This window comes from Peromyscus californicus, unplaced genomic scaffold, assembly GCF_007827085.1.
Source record: "Peromyscus californicus insignis strain IS unplaced genomic scaffold, ASM782708v3 Scaffold_3__1_contigs__length_106647218, whole genome shotgun sequence".
Classification (NCBI taxonomy): domain Eukaryota; kingdom Metazoa; phylum Chordata; class Mammalia; order Rodentia; family Cricetidae; genus Peromyscus; species Peromyscus californicus.
This window is the reverse complement of record NW_026294551.1, coordinates 104,388,065-104,406,496: the sequence shown is the minus strand read 5'-3', so window position 1 is coordinate 104,406,496 and position 18,432 is coordinate 104,388,065. Positions and strand designations below refer to the sequence as shown.

The following is an 18,432-nucleotide window of genomic DNA, read 5'->3' as shown; positions in this document are numbered from 1 at the left end:
GTCTCTACTTTTGAGATTAAATCCTCTCATTTTCTACCTAAGTAAGTTGCACCAACTTCCAAAACAGATTTATTTTCCTCATCCATCCCTTGTAGCTGTCACAATACTTCCTTATTGGAGATTGTGCCTATAAAACCTTGTATGTGAGCCATTTATTTGGAACTCCCTGGTGGCATCTCTTATAACATACACTATCATTTAGTATATGTTAATTTCATTTTTTTCCAATTAGATGCTAACCCCCGAGCATGAGATCATTAAGTGCAAAGCTTGGGTTACAAATATTATAAAATGTGACTCTCCTGTTTTCAAACTAGGTTGTACAAGTGAGCCGTGTGTCAGCCTGAACAGCCACATGTCACTGGTGCTTACAGAGAACCTCCAGAACCCTTTAGAATGACCTGAGTTTATGTCTAGGAATCTCCTAGGGCTCTCTCATTTGTGTTCTTTACTTGAACAGTTAGCTATGACCACTGTGCTGTGTGTAAGGGTTCTTGCCCTCCTGCTGAAGAGACCTGTGCTGTTGGTACTGCTCCTGGAGTTGGATGAACTGTGTCTTGGTATACTCACATGAAGTGTATTATTTTCATATTGTGAAGGTCATGTTGTTATTTGTGACCTTGTGGAGTTTGAGTCACAGTGTGACTCTGACCATACGATAAAGGTGAATAAATTATTGTGCCTATGTTGTACATTTTCATCTGGTCCCCAGAACACTTCACCAGAACTCCTGAAATTTATGCTCTTTCCACTGGCCTAAACCAGTCTCTCCTGGTTGAGTACCAGAAGACTACTGCCATATTGTGAGAAAATCTAATGATTATCAGGAGGGAAAGCAATGCCAGTGAGTCCCGAGTCTAGCTGTATCGGTCCAGGCACCAGGCATGCAGAGGAAGCAGTCCTTGAATGTAGTGGTTACAGCAGATGCCACAGTGAGAAATACTAAAGCTTTTGATCTACATCCTTAGTTGAACCATTCCAGCCATCTGCAGCCATTCAGTGATGCCAGGGGTTATTTGAGCCCACATCTGTCAGGATAGGGCCCTGGCCTTGAAAGATCCTGCTGTAGATATCGTTCTGTATAAATAAAACACTGATTGGCCAGTGGCCAGGTGGGAAGTATAGGAGGGACAAGGAGAGAGGAGAATTCTGGGAAGTGGAAGGCTGAGTGGGGGAGCCACTGTCAGCCGCCACCATGACAAGCAGCATGTGAAGGTGCCGGTAAGCCATGAGCCACGTGGCAAGGTATAGATTTATAGAAATGGATTAATTTAAGATATAAGAGCAGTTAGCAAGAAGCCTGCCACGGCCATACAGTTTGTAAGCAATATAAGTCTCTGTGTTACTTGGTTGGGTCTGAGCGGCTGTGGGACTGGCGGGTGACAGAGATTTGTCCTGACCGTGGGCCAGGCAGGAAAACTCGAGCTACAAGATCCCGAGAGCTTGCTGCTTGCTGACAACCATTTACCAATCATAGCTGAAGATACTCTGATTCTTAGAAAAACCACAGAGGTGGGCACCCACAATGCTCACCATATACTTCCCCCTCCCCTCTGCAAAGTCTTTACGTTTTTTAAATCCCAAGCATGAGACTAACAATGGCAGCCCCTCCTTGGGACCACTCTGGGCAGGCAGAAGCCATGGAACATTTGTCCTGATGCCTTGGGTCCCCTTCTCCTGCCTTAGGTCCTCTGGCTTTAGTCTCCAAGCACTAGGATTGCAGCCATGCACCAACCACCATACCCAGGCTGGTCATTAGCATTAACTTACTTCTCCTTTAGTGTCAGATGTAGTTTCTGCTTTTATTGTTTCAAACTGAAAGCCTCCAAAATCACAGAACTGACAATGTGAGGAAGTTGGCTTCCAATCTTTGTAAATGCCTCCACCTTCCAATTTTTCCAAGTGACAAAACTTGTCATAAAACATGAGCACACACGCTTCTCTCCTTTGGATGCCAACCATCCTTCAACACATCATCCCAAATTCTATGCTGATGTTAACAGTCCTTTACTTCCCAATGTGACCGAACCAATCTGCCTCTTCTGCAGTTACTATGCAGTGATATATGGCATGATTTACTCAAAAGGAAGCTTGAGCAAGCCGAAAGTTATAACCTTCATGATTTTTTCTGTGGGTGCCTTGATTTTTGATAAACAAACTTTCTCCATCTCAGGTAATATTGAATCTTGACACAAACAGGTTTTTATCCCAGAAAAATTTGGGAGATTTATCTTAGCTCTTTGAGAGTTTCCCAGGAATAAACCTGCGAATTAAAATAAACCTGGTTATCCAAAGTCGAGTGTGAAAGAGATGCCATCACATGATGGTGAGAACTGGGTCATCAGATGTGGGGCACTCTATTCTTACCTATTGTACAGTCAGAGGCAGCATAATCAACCTTCCAGTAATGTTCCTCCAAGACAGGGTGACAACTGCATGCCCCTTGTGATGCCAAATTATTTAGGTACAAAATGCCAGACCCTAAAAGAAAGATCTATGGTATCAGTCCCCATTGTTGTTCACAGATTTTCTAGTGGGCTTTAGCTAGCATGTTTCTTAATTTGTGTGAATTTTATTTTAGATTTCACTTTTGATTTATTCATGTGTAATGTACCTTCAGAATGTGCCTAGGTCCTAAGAAGATTGCTCAATGAATTTCCCCAAAAAGATACTCAGCCATAAATATAATCAGTCCCAGAGGTATCATCCATAACCCAGAAGGTCCAACTCATGTGTCCTTTTAGACCCACTTTGCTAGGTCAACTACTCTTATAACATCATATTTTTAAACTTTATATAAATAAAAAATTTCAGTATACTTTTTAAATGAGAGTTTCATATTACCCAGGATGGCCTTGTGTTTGTAATGTAACAGAGGGTAGTCTCAAACTTCTGCCTTCTGTTCCTCCTTCCTCTATGCATATCCCCTGTGCATGCTGGGATTACAGGCACACACCATCTTTGAATTGAGGACATCTTGAATGCTAGGCAGATGTCTTGGTCTTTCATGTCTGGCTTTGCTCAGCATATATTTAATGACTCAACCATGTTGTTACATGTCTAATATCCCGCAGTGTGACTATATTGTTTTAGTTTATCTCTCTATTGCATAGGGAAAGTTGAGTAGTTTCTAATTTTAAGGTAGTGTGGATCACGCCTCAAGCATTCTAGTATGCTTTTCTGGGTAGAGGTTTGAACACACTGCTGTGGGCAGTGGAATGGCAGAGTGCACAGTGTATGAATGTGTTTGGGTCAGACAATGCTAAATGATTTTGCACAGCAGGGATCCCACTGGACATTGCCACCAGCTGCCATGAGAACTGCAGCAGCACCCATTTCTTGCCACCCTGCCTCTCCGTTTCAGACTCTTTGGTGCATTGCATTGGTTTTGCTTCTCCAATCAGTCTGACAGAGAGCAATGGAAAGAAAAATACACTTTGAGCTTATAACTCTTGAATTTACATCCCCTACCCCCAGACATGTGACACAGCTAGTCACTTTACTTCACTGAGCTGTTTCCTTGTGTTTAAAATGAGGTTAATAATGTCCCTGGGGATTCAAAGCCCTTGTTTCCAGGAATGCTGTGTGGGCATTTGTGAACTCCTACTCCATCCTGTTTTCAAATCCACTTTTCTCTGTATGCTGAGTCTTACTCATCTGCTGGGGCTGCACACCAATAACAAATTGTAATCATTAGGTCAAGGTGGTAATTTCTGGGGTTGGAAAGTTGTGGCTTAATGGGTCCTGCTGTTTTCATAATGGGGCTTTTGAATATGAGATCACAAGGCAGATAGCACAGGGTTTGCTGCCCTCCTGTTTACTAAGTGAAGAAATAAAAACAAAGCCCTGGAACTGTTTGAAGCTGTGCATGTTTTTGTCCACCTAACTCTCTCATTTGCTGGTCAAATATAATTTAGATATGAGAAAACAAAATTTCACTCATGAGGAAGAGACTGTCCAAGAAATCTATCAATAGTAGAACTCAGAAAGCCCATCTGATCACAGAAGATCCTCTGTTAGCTCTGTCACTGGCCTCAGGTCAGCCATTGCTCCAGGTCCAACATGACTTCAGATAATGGGATAAAATGATTCTGCTTTAGTTCAGAGACATGTGGTTGCCTCTTTCCCTTGGAGATTCAAAATGTTCAGTATCTGATCTAGATACCAGGTAAACCTGCTTCTTATCACATGTACACCACGGTCTCCTAAGACAACGATGCCTGAAAAACTAGAATCTCACCATCAAACATCTTTCATCAACTGTAAAACTCAAACACCTGAAATCTTTGCAGAGAGAAATTACTTGTTTCCAAGAGCCCAAGAAACAGATGTGTCTGGGATGTGGAGATGATTCCAGGAGTAAAGTACTTACCGTGTAGCAATCATGAAGAGCTGAGTTCAGACTCCTAGAACTCATGCAAGGTCTGGCATAGCAGTGTTTGTCTTTATTCCAGCTTTTTTTTTAACAGAGATGGGAGGCAGAGAGAGTAGTCACTGGAAGTTCAGGGTACACCTAGCCTGGAATATGCAGCAGAGAACAATAACAATTTCTGTCTCAAGCAAGGGAAGGTGAGTATAGACACTTGAGGTTGTTCTTCTTACATCCACATGCTCCCACACTCACGCACATGCAAATATATATACACACAAGTCATATACATAAACATGTACATACACATATATTTGAAAAGAAGAAATAACTCTATACACTTCTTTATAGATGATAAAAACTAATGACAACAGAAGACAATGACTGTATCTACTAGATTTACTAATTATTATTCATAGAATTTTTTAAATTCCATTAGGGAAGTGTGAAGGTGAGCACACACATAATAGTGAATACCACAGCTGTGATTGCCTAGGAACCATTTCATGCCAGAAAACGTCACAAACTGCATCATTCAGACTCATCAAAGGTCTCCTTTGTGAACATCCCTGAGTCCTCATCTGTTTCAGAAGTTCGTCTGTACTGTTTTCACTGTACTGGTTTCACAGAATATTTTGTATATTTCCCTATTATAACATTAATTCATCTATTTATTTAGTTGTCTGTCTACTTGTCTACCTATCTGCACCCCCAAGCACATCACACATTATTAGAGTTTATTTAATTCTCCCTTTCTTGAATTTAAGAGCTGTCCAACATTGAGCACCATAAGCAGCTGACCTTCAAATATGGTACAATATTTATCGTATAAGAGAGAAAGGAAAAAGAAGGCAGGGGAGGGAAAGAAGAGAGGGGAAGGAGAGAGAGGAGGGACTCCTGTTGTCATGGATGACAGCACTTTTGTACACGGAATACCCTGCTCCATTCTGCTGACACTGATATCCTTGTGATTATCCGGGAACCGGCATCCTTAAAACTCCAGTGGAGCTAACCTCACAGTCTGCATGGAGAAGTGATTGGGTAAGTCAGGCTGGCCAATTACCATGTCTTTTCTTCTGGTGATAACAGTGGCTGTGAGACAAAGCCAGGTTGGCTAAATGCAGTACTGAGGAAATTATCTGAACCCCTTTCTTAGCTATGGGAGAGATGGCTGTATCTGTAAAGCTCCTCTGATGTTCAGATGGTCAGTCATCTCAGATTTTCCTGAACTTGGAGGTATCCTGGGTTATGGGAGTTTCAGTGTTAAAACCCAGAACATGTAAAGAAGTTGACTGACATGTTTGTCATCTCAGATTGGCAATTTTCCTTTGATTTTCTTAACCCAGGATGACTCTTCTTGCAAATCAAATCATACGCTGAAAAGCCAAAATCACTGTAAATACATATGACAATGACTATGTTCCAAAAATGTAGTTTTATTTTTAAATATTATAATGAAATTACAACATTTCATTGTAATAAAACATATATGTGTGAGAGAGGGAGAAAGGAAGGGAAATAGTCATATTTCAGTATTCACAACTGTCTGTCATGGTTTGCTGAGGTGGACGTTGCTCCTCTGTTGGAAGGCATGTTGCAACGAAGAACTCAGGAAATAGTTTCATGTGGGCCACATGTAGGTCTTCCTGACCTCTATGTGCTTAGAGAGCTACTGAGAAAGGAAAGACAGCCGGCAGACTAGATGAGACTCAGGCAGGGAGAATGTCCCAGGTTCTTCTCCCTTTCAAAATGTTTGCCGTATTTGATGGACCTGTCATAGAACAATAGTGACCTCTTACTGACAACTCACATGCTAAAAAACTTGGATGCTGTGACACCAGCAGCTGTGCCCCCACAGGAGACGTCTCCTTCTTCATGGTGGTGGACACCCTGAGTTTTAGCTGGGCTTGTGGGCCCCCAGAATAAAGTCTATATGATCTCATCTCTCTTAAAGTTATAGGCTGCCATGTTTCAAAGTTTCACGCCAATGAGTGTGAGCAGAAATGCCATGTCCCTATGCTCTTTACCCTCCTTTTTCCCATCCTGTTGTTTGGAGGTGGCATGTACTATTAAACCATTTTTGCCAGTGAACAATAGCCCAGGCATGGCAGTGCACCCAGAAAGATCTTTGATCCCCAAACATCTCTTGGAGTGGAGCAACCATCTTAGTGTGCACAGTTTGGCTTGGGTTCATCTTGTTTATTGTAAGTCATAATTATCATGGGCTTCTGATATACAGAGATCAGCCAGTCCACACATACATCACATCCGACATCATCACCATTGCTGCTGAGGAAGAGTGGTTATATAGCCTGTCCATGGCCACATGCTAGCTAGTGGCCGAGTCTCATCCTGATGGACATACAGTTTGTTTTCTAAGCACCATGCTTTCCTGTGACTCCCACTCTTTAATAATGTTCATGGTGTTTATGGTCTCAGGAAAGGAGGCAGGAGTACTCTCCTTCTCACCAGCAAGGGAGACTTCACTGCAGTTCTCTCTGTGCTAACAGTGGACCTCAGATGAAAATCATGTCTAAAGACACTTACATCTTACTCCTTCCCCTCATCTAAACGGCTTTTTTGGAAGAACACTAGTTTCTGGATCCAGTACTTGTAGTACAACTTCTGCAAGTAGTTTTCAACGTGTCAAGCAACTCATTCTGTGTCTATCCAAGGATACTAAAGACAAGTGCTTCCTTTGAACTCAGATGTACTTTCCTTAAGAAGTAGTGATTGGTTGATTAAAAATAAATGAAACCATGGTCAATTTCAGTATCCCCTCCCACAGGTAGTTTTTTTTAAACCACTAGTTCTATTCATAATTTTAACAGTGAAAGAGAATTAGATGCCAACTTTTGAGCAAACAAATGATCTAATTCAGGCACAACCTAGCAGGTTTTTGTTTAATGAGATTTAACAACATTATATAATTCTTATAATCAATTACATGTCCTTGAAGCAGCCAGCCTCGCTCCCCTGTGCTGAAGCTCCTGACAAACATTCTTTTTCTCACATATTTCCCAAACTGTAGGTTCTAATTCTGTGTTCCAGTTAATTAGCAATGCCTTTAATTTTAGACAACCCCTATCAGTTAAGATACCCAAAATTCCATCTTTGTTTCCAAAGGTGTCTGTTTGTTGTTCCAGAAGATGCTCAGCTACCAAAATAAACAGATGACGTATCAGTTATGAGGAATGCTGTTGCCTCATTGGGCAGATGTCTCTCACGATGTTGGCTAAATATAGAGTGCCAGTTTTAGGGCAAAGATGCCTGCAAATTTAAAACATGTTAATAAAAGTATTGATTGGAAATATGTCACTTCGGTTTCTTGGTTAGTGGGGTTGTGGAACTAAGTCACCATTTTCAGGCATAGAAATTCTTAACCCCTGAAAACTAAAGACATTTATAGACAACCTAATGTTTAAAAAAAATTCGAATTTGGGGAGCAGGAGAGATGGCTCAGTGGTGAAGAGCACTTGCTGCTCTTGCAGAGGACTAGAGTTTTGGTTCTCAGCACCAGGTCAGGTGGCTCACAACTAGCTATATCACCAGCTCCAAGGCATCTCATGCACTCATCTGGCCTCTGTGAGCAAATGCATGCACACACACACACACACACACACACACACACACACACACACACACACACACACACAAATAAAAATAAATCTTAAAACTTTAGATTAAAACTTTAGAGTTGCTGTAGTCCTGGCATTTGGGAGCCCAAAGCAAGAAGATCAAGAATTCATGTCCAACCTGTGATACATAGCAAGTTCAAGGCCAGTCTGGATACTGTAATGGTTTAAACATAAAATGTCCCCACAGGCTCATGTGTTTGAACTGGTCCCCAGCTGGTGGCCCTTTTAGGGGGTTTTGGAACCTTTGAGGCATGGTGTCTAATGGACACATGTTCTAAGGCTAGGATAAATGGTTATAGATGGCCCCAGTGAAGTCCATACTATCTGCTTCTGGCCTTCAGAGGTGTAATAAGTCCTAGAGAAGTCTCAGCCCCACTTTCTACAGCCATGAACTCGGCCATGCCTTCTACCATGATTGATTGTGCTCTCTCAAACTCTGAACAAAAACCCCTCTGTCCTTAAGTTGTTCCAACCAGGCATCTGGTCACAGCAACAAGAAAAGTAACAAATCAACATCTGATGCTAACCTGGGATACATAGCAAGACTTACCCTTCAGAAAATTTGAGTACTGCAATGTGTGAAAATCTGGGATTTCACCAGAAAATACCATCTAATAAAGAGTTCCTATTTGTCTTTCATTCCCCAACCGTCTTGATCCTAGAAGATGAAAGGAGTGAGTCACATGGTTTAGAATGTGTCAGAGTTTACAGTTTCAGGGCCATATTTCAAAGAGAAAGGAATATTTCCTCTGGGTAGAATGACTAGTTCTAGCTTTGCTGTTACTATTGATTTGTCTCCAAGTTCGTCTTTACTCAACAGCTACAGTGATGTCCACCCTTCATATATTACATAATGTTTATTAGAACTGGTTCCATTTAGTTCAGCAAGCATGTGTTGAACACCCAAAAGTCATTCACTCATTTGGCAAATATTTATTGAATCCGTCTCTAGATGTTCCAGGCAGTGTGCAAAGCACTGTAGATAAAAAGTGTACAACAAAGAAATATCTCAGCTTCCAAGACCTCACAGTGTACTAGGAAAGCAAGACTTAAAATGTAGCTAGTTTCAATTTAAAGTCTCCATATAAGGACACAATGAGTCAGACATACATTTTCTGTACATTGGGTTAAGGTCCATCTGGGTGACAGGTAATTCTGTCTTAGACACCATTAGGGGTCACTCTCCTAGTGTGGGACTTTTCAAAGGACCTCAAAATTCTAGCTTGCAAGACTTTTGGCTGAGAATATATGCAAGCTTAGTCCAGACTCCTGACCCATTGTAACCATAGGATAACACATTTGTGTCATTTTAAGCCATTAAATTGTGGCAATTTGTCACAGAGCAACAGAATATAAGAACACAGTCTCCTCTGACCTTTATGATATGCCATGCTTTCTGTCAACTACCCCATTTTCCAAGCCTACATATTCTCTGAAACTACTAGAGTTGCTGTTTCCATGACACCTAAGAAAGAATGTAGATGGCTGGGAGTCAGAGGCTGAAGCCCAGCCCCTCTCTATTGAAATGGTCACAGAGAGGCTCATGAAGCCTCTGTCCATCTTCGATCTGGAGGGATTTCCCACGGGTCGACCTTGAAACCATAGTCTTCTTTCATGACAGCATAATGGCTTATGACCTCAGAAGACAGAGAAAACACAGGTTCTGCTTTCCGTTATGATGACAGCAGCAGAGGGAAGTGCTTTAGAGGCTCCAAGGGTTTACTTTCCATGGAGGTGGGGGAGTCAGTGTGGAAGGCAAAGCGTTGCTGTCTCTCTGTTCTGGTAATTCTACAGGGAGGAAAATAAAATACAATGAAAAACATCTCCATATATTTTCCGAACACACCAGTGATGATCAACACTGTCAGAGGGCTGTGAGATGGTATTTCCTTGAGAACCTTTGAAGGAGACTTCTGGTGGAATTAGCACTTAGTGAGGAACTGTTTGGATAGGGAAATGGAAGAGAGAATGTGTGAATGCCTCAGAAATAAGACATCAGATATGACACTTTCTTAGACTGAAAGAATTGAGTGATGGAGGGAGAGATAAGATGAGGAAGGTGGGAACTAAGGAGGGGTCAGACCAGGGAAAGCCATGCAAGCTCACCAGAGGAAATGACACCCATCAGCCAGCTTTTACTATGATAATTCTGCACAGCAAAGATGCTCTTCCTTTGATGCTTACTCATTTAAAAGCACAATCAGAATATATATACATATATATTAACATTATTTATTCTTTGGAAATTTCACATCATGCACCTCAATCCTGCTCACCTCCTTATCCCTCCATGTTCACCTCACCATTGCAGCATCCCTCCCCAAAAAGGAAGCCCCCCAAATTAATTAAAAACAAAACAAAGTAAATCAAAGCATTGAAAGCTGTGGTGTCATGCATTATACCCTTTTGTCCAATCAGCCCCACCTACAAATGTTCATTGCAATGAGTCATTAGTCCGGTCCAGTTCAAGGCCTCTGGCACACCATCATCACTGGACCCTTGCTGAAACTCCTCTCAGATATCTTGTTATTGCCCTGAGTCACAGAGATCCTGTGGATATTATTCTGTGGGACCAGTCCCTTCACCCTCCAGCAGGTCCTAGATAGGGTAGATGTCAGGTTGACCACCAAGGCCAGGTTGTGGGTCTGGGTGGTAGCTGAGCTAATCAGTCTAGGCCACTGGTACTGACTCCCTCAGGTGTCAGGTACAGACCCCATCTGGGCTAGGCTAGCTTTCCCATGGTGAGAGGTGGGACCATCTCTCCTAAGTGTGGGAGCTAGCTATTCCATGAGGGCTGGGGTCAGCTCTCCTGCTGCAATGTCCAGTAAGGGGCAAGGCCAGCTATCCCAGGGCCAGTGAAGGGCAGGGCTGGCTCAGCATCATCTTCCTGATTTCAATATGCATGGCTCCTATGAACCCCTACGGTAACATGGGCCAGGGACATCAACATAGACCCCAGACACAGCAAGACCATGGACCCAGACATGGTCCTATGCAGCAGCCCAGGCCCGGATATCATCATGTCCCCAAGTGGCAGTACAAGTTATGTAGATCAGCTTGGCCCTGGTGATGTCATGGCCCTTGGACACCAAAATGACCACTGGTAGTGGCTCAGACTCTGGGCATCCTTGTGGTCTTTGATGGCAATATGGGTCATGGATATCAACACAGACCCTGGCTGCGGTAGAACCATGGACTCAGACATGGTCCTCAGCAGCAGCCCAGGCCTAGATGTCACCTTGGCCCCAGGTGGCAAGCAGGCCACCCACATCAGGCTGTTCCTCACTGCCTTCAGTTCTTCAGTTCTGCCTCTTTCCACAGCAATCATGTGGAACTATTCTGCTTCTCTTTCTCTCCCATTTCTCCACCATATATTTGCTCATCATAACGGCACCTTCTGGCACCAGACAGGCCTGTGATTGCCTTCAGTTTGGACTGTGAGGACCCAGGTTGGCCAGTGTATGTCTCTCACCTGCCTGAGCTGCAGTTTCTATAACTTAAGAAAATATAAGCCATTTTAATGTCATCCCAGAAGTGAAATTGTGAAAGGGCAGTGTGGCTTCAAGGTCTAGCCAGAAGAAATATCTTCAGAATAAAATGGGCAAATACATCGGACTCTTAAGTGTTATGTGTTTGTAGAGAGAGCATGACTCTCTAGACTGAGTTAGGATCCATTTTGAATCCAAACTAGACATTGGGCTTATCCTATCTGTCTTCTGGTTGTCTTTGGATCAGCTTCGACATCGGGGCTGTTTCATGACAGAGGGCAGAGATGCCGCAAGGTAAGAGAAGAGCTCTGTCTTAGTTCCTCTTCCTGTTGTTCCTGACAAAGCAGCTTAGGACAATGGATTTATTGTGACTCTGTGTTATTTAGGTTTTCTATTGTAGCAATGAAACACCATGATCAAAGTAACTTGGAGTAAAAAGGGTTTATTTGATTTACACTTTCACATTGTAGTCCTTCATTGAAGGAAGTCAGGACAGAAACTCAAACAGGGCAGGAACTTGGAGGCAGGAGCTGATACACAGGCCATGGAGGGGTGCTGCTTACTGGCTTGCTCCCCATGGCATGCTCAACCTGCTTTCTTATAGAACCCAGGACCACCACCCTGGGGATGGCACAACCCACAATGGGCTGGGCCCTCCCCATCAATCACTAATTTAGAAGATGCTTTATAACTGGATCTTCTGGAGGCATTTTCTCACTTGAGGTTCCCTCCCTTCAGATGACTGTAGCTTGTATTAAGTTGAATGAAACTAGCCAGGACAGGTGTAACACGAATTGCTAAATGGTCTTATAATAACAAAAAAAAGTTGCTTGTTTCCACTTCCTGCTTACTCAGTTAATATTATTTCCTTCTCAGGTCTCTGAGTGATCTGAAGATTAGATAGTTAGAGTTTTCCTTGTTAAGAAATTCAGAAAAGAAACTCACTAAGAGGTGTATAAGTGTATAAATTTGAAAGGCATCAAAAGATAGTTTTCAGTTGGTAATACAAGTTAGAATAGAAAGTGAATTAGGTACATTTTGGACTCATCAAAATAGGCTAAATAATGGATTTTTTTGTCTTAATCTGTCAAACGTTAATGGACTAGACATTGTTAATGTGATTCTTGACTGTATATATTGTATATACTTATTGTACTTATTGTATACAGTTTTTCTTATATTAGTTATAACCTTTTATTATTTTAGACAAAAAAAAGGGGAAATGTGGTGATATATTGTGTACCTTAATAAACTTATTGTGGAATCAGAGGACAGAGCCAGCCACTAGATTAGACATAGAGACCAGACAGTGGTGGCACACACCTTTAATCCTATCACTTCGGAGTCAGAGATCCATTTGGATCTCTGTGAGTTTAAGGCCACACTGGGCTACATGAGAGAAACAGAACCAGGTAGGGGTAACACATGCCTTTACTCCCAGAAAATAATATGGCAGGACACAGAAAGGTATATAAGGTGTGAGAAAACAGGAACTCACTCTCTGTAGGCTGAGGATTTCGTAGAGGTAAGAACATGGCCGGTTTGTTTTATTTCTCTGGTTTTTCAGCTTTGACCCCAATATCTGGCTCTGGTTTTTTTTATTATAAGACAATTTAGCAATTTGTGTTACAGACAGGCTCATAGTTCAAGGTACTTCATGATACAGAGGTCTAGAGGTAGGAGCTTAAGCATCTGATCACACAGAATCCACAATAAGGAAACAGGAAATAATGGATACTCCTCCCAAGCCCCCATCCACCTAAATAGTTCAGGATGCCATCCAGAAAATGATGTCACTCACAGTGGGCATATCAATTAACACAATCAAGATAACCTTCCAAAGAAGGCCAAAAACCTGTCTTGTGGATGGTCATAAATTTTGTTAAGTTGATAACCCTAACTATCCTTAAGGTTTCAGCTGGGGAGTAACACATTAATAGTTCTATGTAAGTTCTATTAGTCATGACAAGTCACATAGCCAAGTCAATACAGATGTGCACAGAAGGTCACTCTGGCCGCAATGGGACACAGTTTAGCTGCTCACAGAAAAGGCAAGGATATGTAATTATAATTCATGGAGGATGTGAAGAAGTGGGGACAATTCCCCAACTTCCCATTATTCTACGGAACATCTAAACCTATGTCAGTTTCAAAAGGCATTGTAAGTAAAACAACCATATTAATAAAAGAGCAGGGCATCCAGCCTCCTTTAGAAGTCTTAAGGGGTGTGCAACCCTTATGACTCTCAGTCACAAGTGGTCAGCACAGGCTCAAAGCTTGACTGCATATGCCAAGACTGCATATGTCAGTTTCCATATCTTCTGCTCTATCATTTATTTGTTGTATTAGGCAGGGTTCTCTAATGGAACAGAACTTGTAGAATATATAAATGAATGTATGAAATATATGAAAAATGAATATATGGTTGAAGAATGAATATATGAAAAATCCTTCAGGAAAGTAACCTGGATCTCACCAAGGGAAAAAGCTGGTAAGCAGGTAGTGACACAATTTGTTTTCTATTATTTTTTTAAATTTATTTATTCATTTAACATCCCAACTACAGTTTTCCATCCCTCCTCTCCTCTCAGTCACCCCACCTCCCCTCTACCCCCCACCCTCTCCTCCTCCATTTCTATTAAGAAAGCACAGACCTCCCATGGATATCAACAAAACATGGCATATCAAGTTGCAGTAAGACTAAGCACCTCCCCTTGCACTAAGGCTGGGCAAGGTGACCCAGTATGAGGAATAAGGTCCCAAAAGCCAGCAAAAGAGTCAAAAATGTCCCCTGCTCTCACTGTTATGAATCCCACAAGGGGACCAAGCTATACAACTAGTGACACAATTTGTGGAACCCAGTACAAAGGGGAAAAAAGGCCTTTGTTAAAAAATAAAGTTAAAACATCTTTAAAAAATTATTAAGAATTTCAAAAGGGCATTGTAGATGAGTCAAGGCAGGAGCAGGGCCCTGTACAAACTTGTAAGTTGTATACATACAGGACAATTCTCCCTTGGGTCATTTCAATGGCCCAGACCCTGCATACAGGGAGCAAGTGGGGCCAGGCATGGCTGTTTGAGTGACTGGTCTAAAGTCAGGATTGGAACTGAGGTTTTGATCAGTTCAGGGTCCTTTCTCCCCACATCTCAGACTTCATGCTCTGATTAGTGTGCAGTGCTGGTTTCACCAGGGTTGGATGTTGCATGAGTTTCCCATAACGTAAGTTGTAACATAGGCTCACAAAATGATGGCTTTAAATTACAAATTTGTTATCTCACAGGTCTGGAAGTTGGAGGTTCAAGATTCAAGTATCATTGGTAGGGTTGGTTTCTTCTGAGGGAAGATCTGGCCCTTGTTTCTTGCCTGGCTTCTGGTGGTATGCTGGACATGTTTGGTACATCTTTATAACTGCTGGGAGCATTATTCTATGCCCTGTATACATCTTCAGATGCCTTCTTCTTATACACATTGCCCTCTGTCCAAATTCTTTCTTCGAAGGTGGCACCCGTCATACTTGATTGAGGACTTACCCTATTCCAGGATGACCTCATCTTAAGTATTGAAAGGACCAAGCAGGTGCCAAAACAGGCAGTCGGTCTTCTCTCAGAGATGAGGCCTCAAATTCAGTTTCCTGAAACTTAAGCAAGCAGTTTCTTGGAGGGCCATGAACAAAAGACATAGTCCTTGCAGTAGCTCCCTTTCTGCACGTACTCTTACTGCTCAAGGTTCAGCTAGTTTGTTTACTGTCTGGGACCCCTTACCAACTTAGAGGTATGTACATGGGTCAATGTAAATGTGTGAGGCCAGTCAGCCCCCATGGCAGCTCAAGGACAAAGCTGGGGACTTGTTCAGGCCTGCCGCAAAATGATAACTGTAACCCCCAACCAGTAAATTCAAAGGTTACATACCCTCACCCAATTATATGACGCCAAGGCTTGCACTTCCCTGTTTGCAGTTTTTCTCTTTAAAAACTCCTCACCCTGAGAGCTCAGGGCCGTCCTCCTTCACCTGGCTAGCCAGTGTGTTGGATGCAGACCAAGCCTGGTCTTGCTTGTTATCAATAAACCCCTTTGTGTTTTGCATCGGATATTGGCTCTGTGGTGGTCTTGCTTGGGGGTCTCGAAATGCAGCCACAACAGTATCACCTATAAATAACAATACATTCTGAGGCACTGGGGGCATAAGATTTTTAACATATGAAACTAGGAGAACCAACTCAAACCATAACAGCTGTATTTTTTAAGTGTTTGAGAAATGAGGTCATTTAGTAGAGACACAAATATAAAAGGAAGCTGCCTGGTAGCATGTCATTCTCCTCCATAGTTGCTGGCAGCAGATGGCCATAAACAGCCACCAATAAGCTAAGACCATCAAACACTTGGGGCAACCCATATGTCAGGGAATGTGGAAGTCGGCTTTGAAGCCTGTCACTTGATTAACTGTCCTCTCAAACAGATGGGCTTTTCATAGCCCTATGACAGTCCCCGAATCATTACCTCACTTACCCAACAGGTGCAGTCATTTCTTGAGCTACTTGACATGCTGCCTCTCTACAGAGCCTCCCACCCCAACACTGATTTGATTTACAGGGTTATCCAAGACAGTTTGGTAAACTTGGCTTCTCATTGGCGTCTTCTGGAGACCTTTAAAAACAATAATCTCTCCATTTAGTTGGTCTGAGGTACAACCTAGGCATTGAAAATCCTTTTTAAGCTTTCAGGTGATAACAGTATGTGGCTAAGTTTGCAAACCACTGGCCTGGAACTTTCCCAGAGGCAGCCATCTGTGTTACTGTAAGGGTGCTCCTTGATTGCAGGTAGCATGGCATGGGTTTGCTGGTTGTTGGAAGCAGCCATCTGTGTGACTGTAATGGTGCACGTTGATTGCAGATGGCATGGCATGGGTTTGTTGGTTGTTGTTTCTAAATTAAATAATTCAATATCTCTTTGCTTTAGCTCTGTGACACCAAATGTACCATTTTTACTTCTTTAGCATAATTTCTTTCAGCTACTTAGGAATCAAACCTTTGCTGTCTGGACCTACTTTAGCTTATAAAGCAGCTCCTCGGCACATGACACCCACCTGATTGAGACTGGAGGGAGCAGACAGGCTTAGACTTCGAGCAACATATGGTAAGTAGCAGAAGTATGGGTCACCACATGATATTCCCATTTTCAACACCACAGGGTGTTAGGGAATATCATTTTAAGGTGTGTTACTTTTTTTTATGCTGCATTTGTTTAACTCTGTGAAGCTGTATTACTGTGCTTGTCTAAAACACCGATGGTCTAATAAGGAACTGAATGGCCAATAGCAAGGCAGGAGAAAGGATAGGCAAGGCTGGCAGGCAGAGAGAATATATAGAAGAAATCTGGGAGAGAAGAGCATGAGAGAAGGAGGAGGACCCAGGGGTCAGCCACCCAGCTACACAGCAAGCCAGGGAGTAAGAAACAAAGAAAGATATACAGGAAAAGAAAAGAGAAAGCCCCAAAGGCAAAGATAGATGGGATAATTTAAGTAAAGCTGGCTAGTAACAAGTCAAGCTAAGACCAGACATTCATAATTAAGAATAAGCCTCCATGTGTGATTTATTTGGGAGCTGGGTGGCAGGACCCCCCAAAAAAGCCAAAAACAAACAACAACAACAGGGTGTTACATTTAAATGTTATAAACAAGATACACTAACACATGAGGGAATCTCAAACCAATCCCCCCCACACATTCTTTCTCTGTTAACTCTTGATTTACTATCTGGTTTTGCTTTTCATCCTCTTCCTTGTCACACGTTCTCTCTCATGCTGTCTAGCATTTCTTCCCCTTCATATCCTCATTCTCCTTGATTACCCAGATTTTTAAGACTGGGTGGAGGTAAGTGACAGGCATTAAACAGTGAAAAGATTATGAGAATTGAGTTATGCCATGAATATTCTGCATACTCTACAATAATCTAGATTGCTTCTTGCAGAGATCTGTGGGGAAAATATAGAGCCCAAGCACATTGTGGGTCATTATTTTCTTCCTTGGACCAATGTGGGGCTAATATGCTCTGTGAGCCTGTTTACTGGTCTCAGAAAGAACTTAAAGAGGTTAGCTATACACAGGTAATAAATTGTAATTGTGGTGTTTATAACGTGCTTGTTACCCACTGTGCTCTCTTAGGCATGCAGACATGTACAAAGACCTAAGACCAAGACAGGAGGGGTACCAACCTCAGGACCTTTGCCCCAGTTTGTGCACTTAAACTTGTCTTTGCATTGACAGTCACTTCAGAATGAGACCAAGGAAGTAGGTGAAAGGTCACACAGAAGGATGGAAAGCCAAGAAGAAGGAAACAGAGAAACAAAAGATGGAGGCACACGGGTGGGACAAATAACTACTGTTATGTACAGAACTTACAAGGCTGGAGCAGACCATAATGGGGGCCCCAGAGAATGGAGTCTGGACCAAGAGGAATCTGGAGAGCACACTGCCCACATTTTATGTCCGGATATTAGTTGCATCAGGGGCTCCCCATGGACAAGCTGGCTGTTGGAGGCTCCACGTGGACAAGCTGGGTGTGGGAGGTTCCAGTGATAAGACTTGGGTGAGGTTATGACATCGGCTGGTTTTAGGAAATGCGTCTTTGCTTCCCCTTTACCTGGTGCTTTTAAAGAAAGAAGGAAAATAAAATCTTGAATTGTAGGTTCAGTCCAGGAATACAAGAAGAAAACAAATGAAAAATAATGTAAGCATTTAGATTCTGTTTAATTGGGGCTCCTGATTTCATTTGCACTTTTTATTTGGAGGCCTTTTGAACCAGTCACCTGATTCAATATTGTCCTTTAGTCTCTCAATGCTACGGGTGTTGAAATTTTACAGTGTCTTTGGTGGTACCACCAAGGTGTCTGCTGGGCTGTGGACCCTCCAAAGCCTCTCAGAGAAGATGCTCCCTCACCT

General features: G+C 42.4%; 1 long non-coding RNA gene across 1 annotated transcript; it reads right to left on the bottom strand.

The window, feature by feature from the left end:
* Positions 1-8,925: 8,925 nt before the first annotated feature.
* On the bottom strand, positions 8,926-18,136 carry LOC128123298 (uncharacterized). The gene is made up of 2 exons (XR_008222634.1): positions 17,893-18,136; positions 8,926-9,795 (listed from the first exon to the last, which is right to left on the bottom strand). It is a non-coding gene; the product is annotated as an uncharacterized LOC128123298 (long non-coding RNA).
* Between the last annotated feature and the right edge of the window lie 296 nt (positions 18,137-18,432).